This window comes from Coregonus clupeaformis, chromosome 10, assembly GCF_020615455.1.
Source record: "Coregonus clupeaformis isolate EN_2021a chromosome 10, ASM2061545v1, whole genome shotgun sequence".
Classification (NCBI taxonomy): domain Eukaryota; kingdom Metazoa; phylum Chordata; class Actinopteri; order Salmoniformes; family Salmonidae; genus Coregonus; species Coregonus clupeaformis.
In genome coordinates this window covers 50,737,701-50,754,103 of record NC_059201.1, presented here as the reverse complement: position 1 = coordinate 50,754,103, position 16,403 = coordinate 50,737,701, and the positions used below count along the sequence as shown (strand labels likewise).

General features: G+C 41.9%; 1 protein-coding gene across 4 annotated transcripts in view; it reads left to right on the top strand.

The window, feature by feature from the left end:
• LOC121575539 (vitamin D3 receptor B) overlaps window positions 1-16,403 on the top strand; it is a 102,040-nt gene that overhangs the window by 3,050 nt on the left and 82,587 nt on the right. The window lies entirely within an intron of this gene.

Here is a 16,403-nt window from a genome sequence, read left to right as displayed (position 1 = left end):
TATGAAGAAAATGTAGTCTATTTCAGAAGAACAGAATACCATACTCTTAAGTTGTCCTTACAGTGAGGTAAAAAAGTATTTGATTCCCTGCTGATTTTGTACGTTTGTCCACTGACAAAGACATGATCAGTCTATAATTTTAATGGTAGGTTTATTTGAACAGTGAGAGACTGAATAACAACAAAAAAATCCAGAAAAACGCATGTCAAAAATGTTATAAATTGATTTGCAGTTTAATGAAGGAAATAAGTATTTGACCCCTCTGCAAAACATGACTTAGTACTTGGTGGCAAAACCCTTGTTGGCAATCACAGAGGTCAGACGTTTCTTGTAGTTGGCCACCAGGTTTGCACACATCTCAGGAGGGATTTTGTGCCACTCCTCTTTGCAGAGCTTCTCCAAGTCATTAAGGTTTCGAGACTGACGTTTGGCAACTCGAACCTTCAGCTCCCTCCACAGATTTTCTATGGGATTAAGGTCTGGAGACTGGCTAGGCCACTTCAGGACATTAATGTGCTTCTTCTTGAGCCACTCCTTTCTTGCCTTGGCCGTGTGTTTTGGGTCATTGTCGTGCTGGAATACCCATCCACAACCCATTTTCAATGCCCTGGCTGAGGGAAGGAGGTTCTCACCCAAGATTTGACAGTACATGGCCCCGTCCATCGTCCCTTTGATGCAGTGAAGTTGTCCTGTCCCCTTAGCAGAAAAACACCCCCAAAGCATAATGTTTCCACCTCCATGTTTGACGGTGGGGATGGTGTTCTTGGGGTCATAGGCAGCATTCCTCCTCCTCCAAACACGGCGAGTTGAGTTGATGCCAAAGAGCTCGATTTTGGTCTCATCTGACCACAACACTTTCACCCAGTTCTCCTCTGAATCGTTCATTGGCAAACGTCAGACGGGCCTGTATATGTGCTTTCTTGAGCAGGGGGACCTTGCGGGCGCTGCAGGATTTCAGTCCTTCACGGCGTAGTGTGTTACCAATTGTTTTCTTGGTGACTATGGTCCCAGCTGCCTTGAGATCATTGACAATATCCTCCTGTGTAGTTCTGGGCTGATTCCTCACCGTTCTCATGATCATTGCAACTCCACGAGGTGAGATCTTGCATGGAGCCCCAGGCCGAGGGAGATTGACAGTTCTTTTGTGTTTCTTCCATTTGCGAATAATCACACCAACTGTTGTCACCTTCTCACCAAGCTGCTTGGCGATGGTCTTGTAGCCCATTCCAGCCTTGTGTAGGTCTACAATCTTGTCCCTGACATCCTTGGAGAGCTCTTTGTTCTTGGCCATGGTGGAGAGTTTGGAATCTGATTGATTGCTTCTGTGGACAGGGGTCTTTTATACAGGTAACAAGCTGAGATTAGGAGCACTCCCTTTAAGAGTGTGCTCCTAATCTCAACTTGTTACCTGTATAAAAGACACCTGGGAGCCAGAAATCTTTCTGATTGAGAGGGGGTCAAATACTTATTTCCCTCATTAAAATGCAAATCAATTTATAACATTTTTGACATGCGTTTTTCTGGATTTTTGTTTTGTTATTCTGTCTCTCACTGTTCAAATAAACCTACCATTAAAATTATAGATTGATCATTTCTTTGTCAGTGGGTAAACGTACAAAATCAGCAGGGGATCAAATACCTTTTTCCCTCACTGTATGTTAGGTCCTAATCTGGCTATGCCAAATGGCTGTGGGCTACACTAGTTCATTTAGCAGACAAGATTTACTTAGAATTCCTTGGCATTATTTTATAGTGTGAAGAATGCAATTGAACATAGCTGAATAAAATAGAAAGGATATTTTCTCCAAACGATTTAAGGGAGTGCGCACTCGCGGCTATTCTGTGTTGAGCGGTTAAAAAAGAAATAGGTATTCCTATATGCTTAATTTAGAGTTATTAATGTAACTTAAGTTGTTCTACAAACGTTGGGCTATATGTTTAGATTTTTAATACATTGTAAGGCTGCATGATGCGACTAATGATGATTTGAAAAAAGTTGCTTGAAAGGCATGAGCTCTGCTTTGTTTTTTGCGCAGGCTATACACACTACATCATTCACAATTTGACAAGCACTTGATAATGCCTAGAATTTCACGGCGGCATCCCCTTTGTGTGGCTGTAATGCACCCTAATAAAATCCATGCCTTTTGCGACTAGTGGCCGTTGTGCCCTTCTCCCTCAGTGCTTGCCACTCCGAATCACCTCTCACTCACATGGCTCTCCATCACGTGATCGGGTCTTTCTCACATGCTACAAGTGAAGACAATCACATCGGGGACGCAACTGCGCGCGTCCTTATCCAATTCCGAGGTGCATATTGAAGATATTGGAAGAACTGTCCACATTTACTTTTCGTCAGCCAACAAGATGAGTAGGCCTAATGAACAGCAACAGCACTAGCCTATGTCAATCTACTATCCCCCATAGTACAAAAGTTGACCTATTCTGTGCGAGAAATAAATATTCCAAACATAGTCTGGGACAGTTGTGGGATGCGATAGATCCCAAATTAATACAACCACTAGCATTAAAAAACTTTTTTTACGCAATGTGGCTAACGCAACAGATCAGAACTTTTAGCTTAAATGTTGATAAACTATTAGGCTATTTCTTCACATTATAAGCACAGCAATGCGCACATGGTAGTAGGCTATAAGCGCAAATGTTCCATTAGCGGAAAACACCATTATCAAAAGTGACCGCAAATGCAATTATGCATGTAATGCTTTTATTATAAAGGTGCATTTTTATGGGGAAAATTATCTTCCCCAAACTTGAAACTCACGCGCTGCGTATGTATGCCAATAAGGCTCTACACCCCTTGTAAAGCGGATTAATGTGCTTAATTTTAAGAAGTTATTTGGCCACTTTAGTTGTGTTACAAACCGTATTAAAACATAGAGGCCTATGGGCAAGGCTAACTGAGGTGTGTGACTATAATTAAAAAAAGTTGCTTGTTTCTTATGCTGGGCATCATTCACAAGTGATAATATATAATTCACAATGATAGGCAAATATTGTCACCCATCAGACTATTCTTGATTTAATCTTGTTTTTACATATACTAAATAATATATGAGTGAAATTTGTTTTTATTTAGAATGGACCATTATCGTGCACCTGTATCAAAACAGGGGCAGCGGGAAAAAATACATGTCATCTATGCACTTAAATAACAAATGGAGGACGCATTTCCCCGTGGTTTATTTTCGTGCCAGCCAGGTAGGCTATACTCCTGTTGTAAATATAAGCAATGTGCTTAATATTAGGAATGTTGAAAAATAAATATAGTAGGCCTAGCCTATAGAAAGCTGATTCTCCTCTTTTTAGTAGAGGCCATCACACAGTTTTCTCGTGCAATTGTATAGCCTGTTGAAATGTTGCGCAACATGAACTCATGGGCTCTCATGAAGTGTTTGATTAGATTTTCAAATACATTTTCATTGATCTCAGAGTGATTATAGGGACAATAGAGTGCTGAGTACCAGGCAGTTAGCAAGTTTGGTAGGCTACTACTGACCATCAGCAGCATCAGAGGTTGGAGAAAACAAATTACCGTGACTAAACGGTCACGTGGAATTTGACTGCTCTCATGACTCGTGACCGCCGGTGTGGCGGTAATGACGGTCACCGCAACAGCCCTAGTCATAATTACTGTGTAAGTCTATGGAAAGGGGTGACAACGATTAGCCTCCTAGGTTTTGTAATGAAGTCAATGTACCCAGAGGAGGACGGAAGCTAGCTGTCCTCCGGCTACACCATGGTGCTACCCTACAGAGTGCTGTTGAGGCTACTGTAGATTTATTATTTGGTGTCATATGAATATATTTAGTATAGTTTTATCCAAAAAATATAACTTTTTTTAATGTTTTACAATTTTTATGATATTCACTGAGGAAGATGGTCCTCACCTTCCTCCTCAGAGGAACCTCCACATATATATATATATATATATATATATATATATATATATATATATATATATATATATATATACACACTACCGTACAAAAGTGTGGGGTCACTTCGAAATGTCCTTGTTTTCCATGAAAACATACATGAAATTAGTTTGAATAGGAAATATAGTAAAATGCATAGGACATGTAGTCATTGACAAGGTTAGAAATAATGATTTTTAATATAAATAATAATTGTGTTCTTCAAACTTTGCTTTTGTCAAAGAATCCTCCATTTGCAGCAATTACAGCCTTGCAGACCTTTGGCATTCTAGTTGTCAATTTGTTGAGGTAATCTGAAGAGATTTCACCCCATGCTTCCTGAAGCACCTCCCACAAGTTGGATTGGCTTGATGGGCACTTCTTACGTACCATACGGTCAAGCTGCTCCCTCAACAGCTCAATAGGATTGAGATCCGGTGACTGTGCTGCCACTCCATTATATACATAATACCAGCTAAATGCTTCTTCCCTAAATAGTTCTTGCATAGTTTGGAGCTGTGCTTTGGGTCATTGTCCCGTTGCAGGAGGAAATTGGCTCCAATCAAGCGCCGTCCACAGCGTATGGCATGGCGTTACAAAATGGAGTGATAGCCTTCCTTCTTCAAGATCCCTTTTACCCTGTACAAATCTCCCACTTTACCACCACCAAAGCACCCCCAGATCATCACATTGCCTCCACCATGCTTCACAGATGGCATCAAGCACTCCTCCAGCATCTTTTCATTTGGTCTGCGTCTCACAAATGTTCTTCTTTGTGATCCGAACACCTCAAACTTCAATTTGTCTGTCCATAACACTTTTTTCCAATCTTCCTCTGTCCAGTGTCTGTGTTCTTTTGCCCATCTTAATATTTTATTTTTATCAGCCAGTCTGAGATATGGCTTTTTCTTTGAAACTCTGCCTAGAAGGTCAGCATCCCGTAGTCACCTCTTCACTGTTGACGTTGAGACTGGTGTTTTACGGGTACTATTTAATGAAGCTGCCAGTTGAGGACCTGTGAGGCGCCTGTTTCTCAAACTAGAAACTCTAATGTATTTGTCCTCTTGCGCAGTTGTGCACCGGGGCCTCCCACTGCTCTTTCTATTCTGGTTAGAGCCAGTTTGCACTGTTCTGTGAATGTAGTAGTACACAGCGTTGTACGAGATCTTCAGTTTCTTGGCAATTTCTCGCATGGAATAGCCTTCATTTCTCAGAACAAGAATAGACTGACGCGTTTCAGAAGAAAGTTATTTGTTTCTGGCCATTTTGAGCCTGTAATCGAACCCACAATTGCTGATGCTCCAGATACTCAACTAATCTCAAGAAGGCCAGTTTTATTGCTTCTTTAATCAGCACAACAGTTTTCAGCTGTGCTAACATAATTGCAAAAAGGTTTTTTAATGATCAATTAGCCTTTCAAAATGATAAACTTGGATTAGCAAACACAACGTGCCATTGGAACAAAGGACTGATGGTTGCTGATAATGGGCCTCTGTACGCCTATGTAGATATTCCAGCTCCAATAGCCATTTACAACATTAACAATGTCTACACTGTATTTCTGATCAATTTGATGTTATTTTACTGGACAAAAAAATGCTTTTCTTTCGAAAAAAATGACATTTCTAAGTGACCCCAAACTTTTGAACAGTAGTTTAAGTATTCACACCCCTGAGTCAATAATTTGTAGAAGCACCTTTGGCAGCAATTACAACTGTGAGTCTTTCTGTGTCTAAGAGCTTTCGACACCTAGTTTGTACAACATTTGCACTATATATATTTATCATTTGTAAAAAAAAAAATTGGGGGGGCATAAAATACTAAAAACACCATCAAATCATATTTTATTTGTCACATACATGTGTTTAGCAGATGTTATTGCGGGTGTAGCAATATGCTTCTGCTTCTAGCTCCGACAGTGCAGTAATATCTAACAAGTAATATGTAACATTTTCACAACATATACCCAATACAAACAAATCTAGTAAGGAATGGCATTTAAGAATATATACATATATGGACAAGCAATGACAGAGCGGCATGGACTAAGATACAGTAGAATATTATGGAATAGAATACAGTATATAAATATGAGATTAGTAGTGCAAGATATGTAAACATTATTAAAGTGACTAGTGTTCCATTTCTTAAAGTGGCCAGTGATTTCAATAGGCAGCAGAAGCCTCTAATGTGCTAGTGATGGCTATTTAACAGTCTGATGGCCTTGAGATAGAAGCTGTTTGTCATTCTCTCTGTCCCAGCTTTGATGCACCTGTACTGACCTCGCCTTCTGGATGGTAGCGGGGTGAACAGGCCGTGGCTCGGGTGGTTTATGTCCTTCATGAGTCTCTGTTGCGCCTTTTTCACCACACTGTCTGCTTGGGTGGACCATTTCAGTTTGTCAGTGATGTGTACGCCAAGGAACTTGAAGCTTACCACCTTCTCCACTGCGGTCCCATCGATGTGGATAGGGGGATGCACCCTCTGCTGTTTCCTTAAGTCCACGATCATCTCCTTTTGTTTTGTTGACGTTGAATGAGAGGTTCTTTTCCTGGCACCACACTCCCAGAGCCCTCACCTCCTCCCTGTAGGCGGTCTCGTCATTGTTGGTAATCAAGCCTACTACTGTTGTGTCGTCTGCAAAGTTGATGATTGAGTTGGAGGCGTGCTTGGCCACGCAGTCATGGGTGAACAGAGAGTACAGGAGGGGGCTGAGCACACACCCTTGTGGGGCCCCAGTGTTGAGGATCAGTGAAGTGGAGATGTTTTTTCCTACCTTCACCACCTGGGGGCGGCCTGTCAGGAAGTCCAGGACCCAGTTGCACAGGGAGGGGTTCAGACCCAGGGCCTCGAGCTTAATGATGAGCTTGGAGGGTACTATGGTGTTGAATGCTGAGCTATAGTCAATGAACAGAATTCTTACATAGGTATTCCTCTTGTCCAGATGGGATAGGGCAGTGTGCAGTGTGATGGCAATTGCGTCGTCTGTGGATCTATTGGGGCGGTAAGCAAATTGAAGTGGGTCTAGGGTGACAGGTAAGATAGAGGTGATATGATCCTTGACTAGTCTCTCAAAGCACTTCATAATGACGGAGGTGAGTGCTACGGGGCGATAGTCATTTAGTTCAGTTACCTTTGCTTTCTTGGCTACAGGAACAATGGTGGCCATCTTGAAGCATGTGGGAACAGCATACTGGGAAAGGGAGAGATTGAATATGTCCGTAAACACACCAGCCAGCTGGTCTGCGCATGCTCTGAGGATGTGGCTATGGATGCCGTCTGGGCCGGCAGCCTTGCGGCGGTTAACATGCTTAAATGTCTTACTCACGTCGGCCACGGAGAAGGAGAGGCCACAGTCCTTGGTTGTGGGCCTCATCGGTGGCACTGTGTTATCCTCAAAGCGGGGGCGAAGAAGGTGTTTAGCTTGTCTGGAAGCGAGACGTCGGTGTCGGCAATGTGGCTGGTTTTCTTTTTGTAGTCCGTGATTGTCTGTAGACCCTGCCACGTATGTTTTGTGTCTGAGCCGTTGAATTGCGACTCCACTTTGTCTCTATACTGATGTTTTGCCAGTTTTATTGCCTTGCGGAGTGAGTAGCTACACCGTTTGTATTCTGCCATATTCCCAGTCACCTTGCCATGGTTAAATGCGTTGGTTCGCGCTTTCAGTTTTGCGCAAATGCTGCCATCAATCCACGGTTTCTGGTTAGGGTAGGTTTTAATAGTCACAGTGGGCACAACATCACCTATACACTTCCTGATAAACTCAGTCACCGTTTCAGTGTATTCGTCTAAATTATTTTCGCAAGCTACCCGGAACATATCCCAGTCCACGTGATCAAAACAATCTTGAAGCGTGGATTCTGATTGGTCAGACCAGCGTTGAATAGTCCTTAGCACGGGTAGTTCCTGTTTGAGTTTCTGCCTATAGGAAGGGAGGAGCAAAATGGAGTCATGGTCAGATTTGCCGAAAGGAGGGCGGGGGAGGGCCTTATAACCATCCCGGAAGTTCGAATATCAATGGTCGAGGATTTTAGCAGTGCGAGTACTACAGTCGATATGTTGATAGAACTTCGGCAGACTAGTCCTCAAATTTGCTTTGTTAAAATCCCTGGCTATAATAAATGCAGCCTCAGGATATGTGGTTTCCAGTTTGCATAAAGTCCAGTGAAGTTCTTTGAGGGCCGTCATGGTATTTGCTTGAGGGGGGATATACACGGCCGTGACTATAACCGAAGAAAGTTCTCTTGGGTGATTATAATTTTGGAAATTTGTTCCATAGTATTCCCGCACATAATAGAGATGTGATCGTATACAAATGTAAGCAAGATTTGAGATTATTATGCTTTAATCAAATATTATATTTGTTTGCGCTTCTTGCGGTCAATTTGCAGTCTACAAATTATTTGTAATTAATGTTCCGGCCCCCTGACCATCCGCTCACGAATAAAATCGTCCCGCGGCTGACTCTAGTTGATGATCCCTACTCTACTGACTAGGGTTTAATATTTTCCTGGTATTTTATCTCTACAGACTATCAATAACATTTCAACTAACTATCTACTAACCCTAGCCCTAACCTTAACCCTTATCCTAACCTTAACCCTAACTTTAACCCTTACTCTAACCCTTATTCTAAACCTAACCATAGCAAGCAGTTGCTTATCAACAGATAGTTTGTTAATAGTATGACCATCTCTAGAGCATCTACAGATGGAAAATCCGGACTATCCAAGTAAAGTGTGACCGATAAATTGTGACAGACTACTACTATTTTACATTACAGGAATTACATTTTAGGCTTCTGTTACTAGACCATAAAACTATGTAAATAGGCCACTCTTGATGTCTCACATTAAATTTTTTCTGCGATTGAACATCTGCCATCTTCTTAATGGGTTCAATATGTAGGTTAAATTAAATATACAATACATGACCAAAAGTACAGTGAGGGGAAAAAAGTATTTGATCCCCTGCTGATTTTGTACGTTTGCCCACTGACAAAGAAATTATCAGTCTATAGTTTTAATGGTAGGTTTAATTGAACAGTGAGAGAGAATAACAACCAAAAAATCCAGAAAAACGTATGTCAAAAATGTTATAAATTGATTTGCATTTTAATGAGGGAAATAAGTATTTGACCCCTCTGCAAAACATGACTTAGTACTTGGTGGCAAAACCCTTGTTGGCAATCACAGAGGTCAGACGTTTCTTGTAGTTGGCCACCAGGTATGTATATTTGGTCATGTATGGTATATTTGATTTAACCTACATATTGAACCCATTAAAAAGATGGCAGATGTTCAATCGCAGAAAAAAATGTAATGTGAGACATCAAGAGTGGCCTATTTACATAGTTTTATGGTCTAGTAACAGAAGCCTTAAACGTAATTCCTGTAATGTAAAATAGTAGTAGTCTGTCACAATTTATCGGTCACACTTTACTTGGATAGTCCGGATTGTCTTTGTCAGTGGGCAAACGTACAAAATCAGCAGGGGATCAAATACATTTTTCCCTCACTGTATGTGGACACCTGCTCATTCCAAAATCATGGGCATTAATATGGAGTTGGTCCCCCCTTTGCTGCTATAACAGCCTACACTCTTCTGGGAATTCTTTCCATTGGAACATTGCTGTGGGGACTTGCTTCCATTCAGCCACAAGAGCATTAGTGAGGTCGGGCACTGATATTGGGCGATTAGGCCTGGCTCGCTGTCGGCGTTCCAATTCATCCCAAAGGTGTTCGATGGGGTTGAGGTCAGGGCTCTGTGCAGGCCAGTCAAGTTCTTCTACACCGATCACGACAAATCATTTCTGTATGGACATCACTTTGTGCACGGGGGCATTGTCATGCTGAAATGGGAAAGGGCCTTCCCCAAAAGGTTGCCACAAAGTTGGAAGCACAGAATCGTCTAGAATGTCATTATATGCTATAGTGTTACGATTTCCCTTCACTGGAACAAAGGGGTCTAGCCCGAACCATGAAAAACAGCCCGAGATTATTCCTCCTCCACCTAAATTTACAGTTGGCGCTATGCATTCAGGCACATAGCGTTTTCCTTACATCCGCCAAACCCAGATTCATCTGTCGGACTGCCAGATGATGAAGCGTGATTCATCACTCCAGAGAACGCGTTTCCACTGCTCCAGAGTCCAATGGCAGCGAGCTTTACACCACTCCAGCCGATGTTGGCATTGCTTATGGTGATCTTAGGCATGTGTGCGGCTGCTCGGCCATGGAAACTCATTTCATGAAGCTCCCGACGAACAGTTCTTGTGCTGACTTTGCTTCCAGAGGCAGTTTGGAACTCGGTAGTGAGTGTTGCAACCGAGGACAAAATATTTGTATGCGCTACGCACTTCAGCACTCAGCGATCCCGTTCTGTGAGCTTGTGTGGCCTACCACTTTGCGGCTGAGCCGTTGTTGCTCCTAGACGTTTCCATTTCACAATAACAGCACTTACAGTTGACCGGGGCAGCTCAAGCAGGGCAGAAATTTGACGAATTGACTTGTTGGAAAGGCGGCATCCTATGACGGTGCCACGTTGAAAGTCACTGAGCTCTTCAGTAAGGCCATTCTACTGCCTATGGAGATTGCATGGCTGTGCTCGATTTTATACACCTGTCAGCAACGGATGCGGCTGAAACGGCCGAATCCACAAATTTGAAGGGTTGTCCACATACTTTTGTATATGTAGTGTATATTTGAAACAAATCATGTTGTTTTTCATCCAAATGTGCACCGTATGCATAAAACTATCCTGGAAATAGGCGACATATAAGCAGGGGTGAAAGTAGAATACATTTCTTCCCAGTATGGGACCACCTATGTGCGCTTGTCAAACAATCACTTCAAAGTGCTCCTTTAATAGGCTTCCAGCACACATTGTTACACTCACAATACATTTCCAGCCTCCAAACAGTGGTGAATCGAAAGAGACATCTGTTACACAAAACACCAAAAAGTGTAATGGCAATAATAATAATAATAATATGCCATTTAGCAGACGCTTTTATCCAAAGCGACTTACAGTCATGCGTGCATAATTATTATTTTTTGTGTATGGGTGGTCCCGGGGATCGAACCCACTACCTTGGCGTTACAAGCGCCGTGCTCTACCAGCTGAGCTACAGAGGACCACCAATTGTCATTATGGCAGAATATATGCGTCCACTGCTGTCCTTGCGTGTCTCAGCCACTAATCTCTACCTTGGCAAAATGTCAATGTTCTTGTCGAACCACATCGCATTTTGGAGCGTAGGCTATAGGCTAACACCCGTTGTCGAGCCCATTCGCTCATTCTTCATGCCTCTGACATGCGGTAATGGTAAATAGTGGTGTAATAGCGACCAGTTGTTTGAAAAGGTTTAGACCAATAAACCACTTCAACCACATTAGAATAGCCTTGTTGTTTAACACTTTACACCACAGTCTTCTTATTCCTGTGTAAATATACATGCAAGTACAGTATAACAGAGTGTAAGGCCTACTCATTGTTCTACTGTATTACAACTGTAGACTATACCTAATCTTAGCCCTACCCTAAACCATATCCTAATCCTACATACAGTGTAACAATAAGTCATGACAATAGTGTTTACCCTGTACACAGAGTCATAAGAGCACTGTAATGTGAAGTGTGACCCCCCTTTTTTTTCTCGACACACAATATGACAGTAGCATCATCAATTCAAGGGATAGGCCTACTGCTGACCAACGTTCTATGTTACCCACTAAGGATAGATCCGTATGATGCGCATGACAGGGGTAACATGCAATGTTGGCCTGTAGTATGTATGTGTCAAGTGTGTAATGTATAGTGTTAATGTTTTATAGCCTACAGCAGTACTGTGTGTCCAAGACAATTTCCCCTTTAGGGACAATAAAGATGTATCCTATCCTAAGGAAATTGCCTTAATGTTATAGTCCATCACCTCAGATGGGACTCGAGAGCATTTATAAGCAGATGATAACGTACTGATAAGTTGCAGCGTAGACTGCAGCACCCCTAATTAAGTCCGTTGCACACAGCAACACTTGGACTTGCCACTCTTGTTGTGGAACGTGCAGTTCCTGGTTGCTATGTACAAGACCGTGTAATAAGATTATCTGAACCCGGTCGGGGTGCCAAATTTCTCCCCAACACACTGCTTTGCTCAATCACACTTCCTCTGCCAAAGAGGGGACGACGAGAGAATTGGTGAAGTCAAGTTGCCAAGTGGACATGTTTAGAGGCCTGTAGAATCAACATACAGTGCATTCACCTCTAGAGTCTAGACCAGTGGTTCTCAAACCTGGTCCTGGGGACCCAAAGGGGTGCACATTAGAGTTTTTGCCTTAACACTACACAGCTGATTCAAATCATCAAAGCTTGATGATGAGTTGAAGATTTGAATCAGCAGTGTAGTGTTAAGGCAAAAACTCTAATGTGCACCCCTTTGGTCCCCAGGACCAAATTTGAGAACCACTGGTCTAGACTGGTGTAAAGTACTTAAGTAAAAATACTTTAAAGTACTACTTAAGTTATTTTTTTGGGTATCTGTACTTTACTATTTATGTTTTTAATTACTTTTACTTAAGAAAAGAATGTACTTTTTACTCCATACATTTTCCTTGACACCCAAAAGTACCAATTCACGTACTTATCAACAGAACATCCCTGGTCATTCCTACTGCCTCTGACCTGGTGGACTAACTAAACAAACATGCTTCGTTTGTAAATTATGTCTGAATGTTGGAGTGTGCCCCTGGCTATCCGTAAATACATAAAAATTAAAAAAAATAATGGTGCCATCTGGTTTGCTTAATATAAGGAATTTGAAATTATTAACACTTTGACTGACTTTTGATGCTTAAGTATATTTTAGCAATTACATTTACTTTTGATAGTTAAGTTTTGATAGTTAAGTTACTCCCGAGTGGCGCAGTGGTCTAAGGCACTGCATTGCAGTGCTAGCTGTGCCACTAGAGATCCTGGTTCGAATCCAGTCTCTGTCGTAGCCGGCCGCGACCGGGAGACCCATGGGGCGGTGCACAATTGGCCCAGCGTCGTCCAGGGTAGGGGAGGGAATGGCCGGCAGGGATGTAGCTCAGTTGGTAGAGCATGGCGTTTGCAACGCCAGGGTTGTGGGTTCGTTTCCCACGGGGGGCCAGTATGAAAAAAAATATATAATGTATGCACTCACTAAATGTAAGTCGCTCTGGATAAGAGCGTCTGCTAAATGACAAAAATGTAAAAAAAAATGTAAATGTAAAGTATATTTTTAACCCAGTACTTTTAGACTTTTAATCAAGTAGAATTTTACTGGGTGACTTTTACTTTTACTTGAGTCATTTTCTATTAAGGTATATTTTCTTTTACTCAAGTATGACAATTGGGTACTTTTTCCACCACTGCCAATTATATGTATATTTATGAAAACCGTAATAATGCAATTTAGAAAGTAATATTTCATGATCAACCATGTCAAACGCTTTGGATAAATCTTAAAAGATGCCAAGAGCGTATTCATTTTTAAGGGCTGTAAAGATTTTATCCACAAGTTGCAAAAGAGCCATATTTTTCAACAACTTGGTCTAGAGAATTGGAGGACTTGGATAAACGTGATACGATCTAAAGAAAGCAGAAGTCCTTCTCGGTTGAAAGAAAACAAATTCATATTCCCTTCCCCCAGCCCCCACTTCTTCCGTGTTTTCAGATCTGACTGAGTGGATAAGTGTAAGTCAGCAATGTGATGGTGGCGGTTCCACCTAGTCTTTTTCAATGGTCTTAGGGGAGCTTCGGCCATTTTGCTTACCTCTTCTTACACCTATCCAGTCCCTTCCGATCTGAAACACCAAAGGCGTAGGTGGTTGTTTTCATTTCAGACCAAGCTATTCTTTCAGCGATTCATTAGAAAGCATTGAGGGAGAGCTTCACTGGCACACAGTGGTTACTTTGTGCCCTTAACAACTGACTTCGGAACAGCCCTCCCGCATCTCTCCTAACTCTATCCCACTATGAGCTGCACAACAAGAGCTGAACCTAGAACAGTAGCCGAGGGCATTGTAATGTAGGCTCATGTTCAGCTCCGGCCAGTCACTGCTACAACAATGGCAGATTGTGTACAAGCGCCAAGCAGTCGTGTTGGTATAGTCCATTAGCTTTCTGTCCCACTCTGCAACAGCAGTACAGTCATCCAACCCACCCCCACCCCAGCCGTGACCACTGTAATTGGTTGCTTCCTCCTCTCCCACATGTAACAGGCCTCCTATAGAGCTACCCTTTACTAGCTGGGCTTTTGTGTGAGTGTGTGGCGTGTATATAGGGCACGTTTTAAGTTGTTGTTGGGAGTAATGACACATTAAGTTCCAACTGTTAAGGTTTCAACACACTTAACATTCGTAGACCTATTTGCATGCGCGCGCTGGGGGAGTTAGATTTTCTTTTTAGCAACATGCACCTTTTGGTAAAATGATACCTCGCCAATCCAGACTCCCAAATAGCAACATTCACAAGGGGGTGACAGAGGCTTTCTTGTCTTCTCATTTGTTGTGAAAGCGAAAGAAGAGTCTCTCTTGTCTTCCCTAGCTAGCCTTTTCGCTTCCCACATCGCCATGTGAAATAATCCGATTTATAATTAAATAATATGCCCATATTCTTATACTTACCTACAACAGTATCCCAATTTGATATGACGCTTCAGTGTATTTGCTCCCATATCTGCTTAAAATACAATGTCACAGAGAAAAAAAAGCATGTCTATCGTTTTTTACGTTTCCAAATAGCCTAGAATAATGTTATCACTTCTAAACAAAATATATTTTGGGGGGATTCTAGTAAGGCTACAATGTTGGTTGGTTTATTGTTTGAACAGTCGCTGAGATTATATTTGGTTATCAATGCAAAATAGGCTGCTTATTTAATGACAAGCTAAACCGAAACAGCAATGTTGAAGTTCGCCATGTGAAATAATCCGATTTATAATTCAATGATATGCCCTGGCAAATATTCTTATACTGGCCAGTGTAACCTACAACATTATTCCAATTTGATATGCTGCTTCAGTGTATTCACTCCCATATCAGCTAAAAATAGAATGTCATGTTTTGGACGCAGAGAGAAAGCACATCTCGCAGCTGTTTTTACCAATAGCCTGGAATCAATAGTTATTACTTCTAAACAAAATACATTTTGGTGGAGATTCTAATAAGGCTACGATGTTGTTTGGTTTATTGTTTGAACAGTCGCTGAGATTATATTTACTTATCAATGCAAAATAGTTTACTTTGAAGCATAGCCTATAGATCAGATAAAGGAACCAAGCGAACTTCATTGCTTAATAATAATAATAATAATATGCCATTTAGCAGACGCTTTTATCCAAAGCGACTTACAGTCGTGCGTGCATACATTTTTTTTTTTTTTTTGTGTATGGGTGGTCCCGGGGATCGAACCCACTACCTTGGCGTTACAAGCGCCGTGCTCTACCAGCTGAGCTACAGAGGACCACGACACAACACTGCCTCCATGGCTACTCAAGGAATTATACGGTGCGTTACAATTTTCATGTGGCACGAGAGTACATAGAATGTTGGAGCACACTACACAGAGTTTGGTTTTGTGACGAAAAACGACATTGCGACCCTGCGCTACGCACCGTAGGGTCAGTCTCCGTAGGGTATAAATAGCCCTTTAGTGTTGGGTCCACGTTGAAACGTCCAGTTCCTACGCTCGACGCGTCACATGTAATGTTTACTGTTTGAAGTATAGGCGGGCGGTAGTCATGTAGAATAATACGACTTCTTGGGAACGTGAGCAAAGGAGAAACCCAGCTGGCTTTGTTTGGTTGCTGTATGAGTTACTATGAGGGGGTTAGTATGAGGGAATTAGTGTGACTGAGTTAGTATTAAAGGTCCTGAAAAGTCATTCTGAAAATCAATTTTACTCTCATGGCTAACTACCAGGAAGTTTAAAGACAGGCTGAGTGGGCTGGGAGCTTATATTCATGAGCTCGCTTTGACTGACAGCTCTTTGAAACGCCTATGTCAAGCAACTTGGATGCAGTGAGCAGTTTTGTTGTAAACTGATCTTAAGCAAATGTGGTGATACACAAAGCAACTGAAACAACATTCAAATTGCATCATGATATATGTTTTTTTATACAACTCCCGTTTGGCATGTCTCTTGTGATGCGGTTCACAGCAGCACTGACGGATGTGTTGACTTGACAGCTGCGTTGGCATTTTGAACGACGCCTCCCCCCTTTTGTACCATGCTGGCTGAAGACCTAGCTAGCCAGTAACTAGCTAACACCAGACACAGATGAAAGGGGAAACATATAAGTATCTTTGCCATAGATGAATAGGGTACATTTTTATTATATTTGCTTACACCCTCCTGTCAAATTTTGGCACCAGCAGAATAGCTATCTATCTACAGAGCCTTCAGAAAGTATTCACACCCTTTGACTTTTTCTAAATGTTG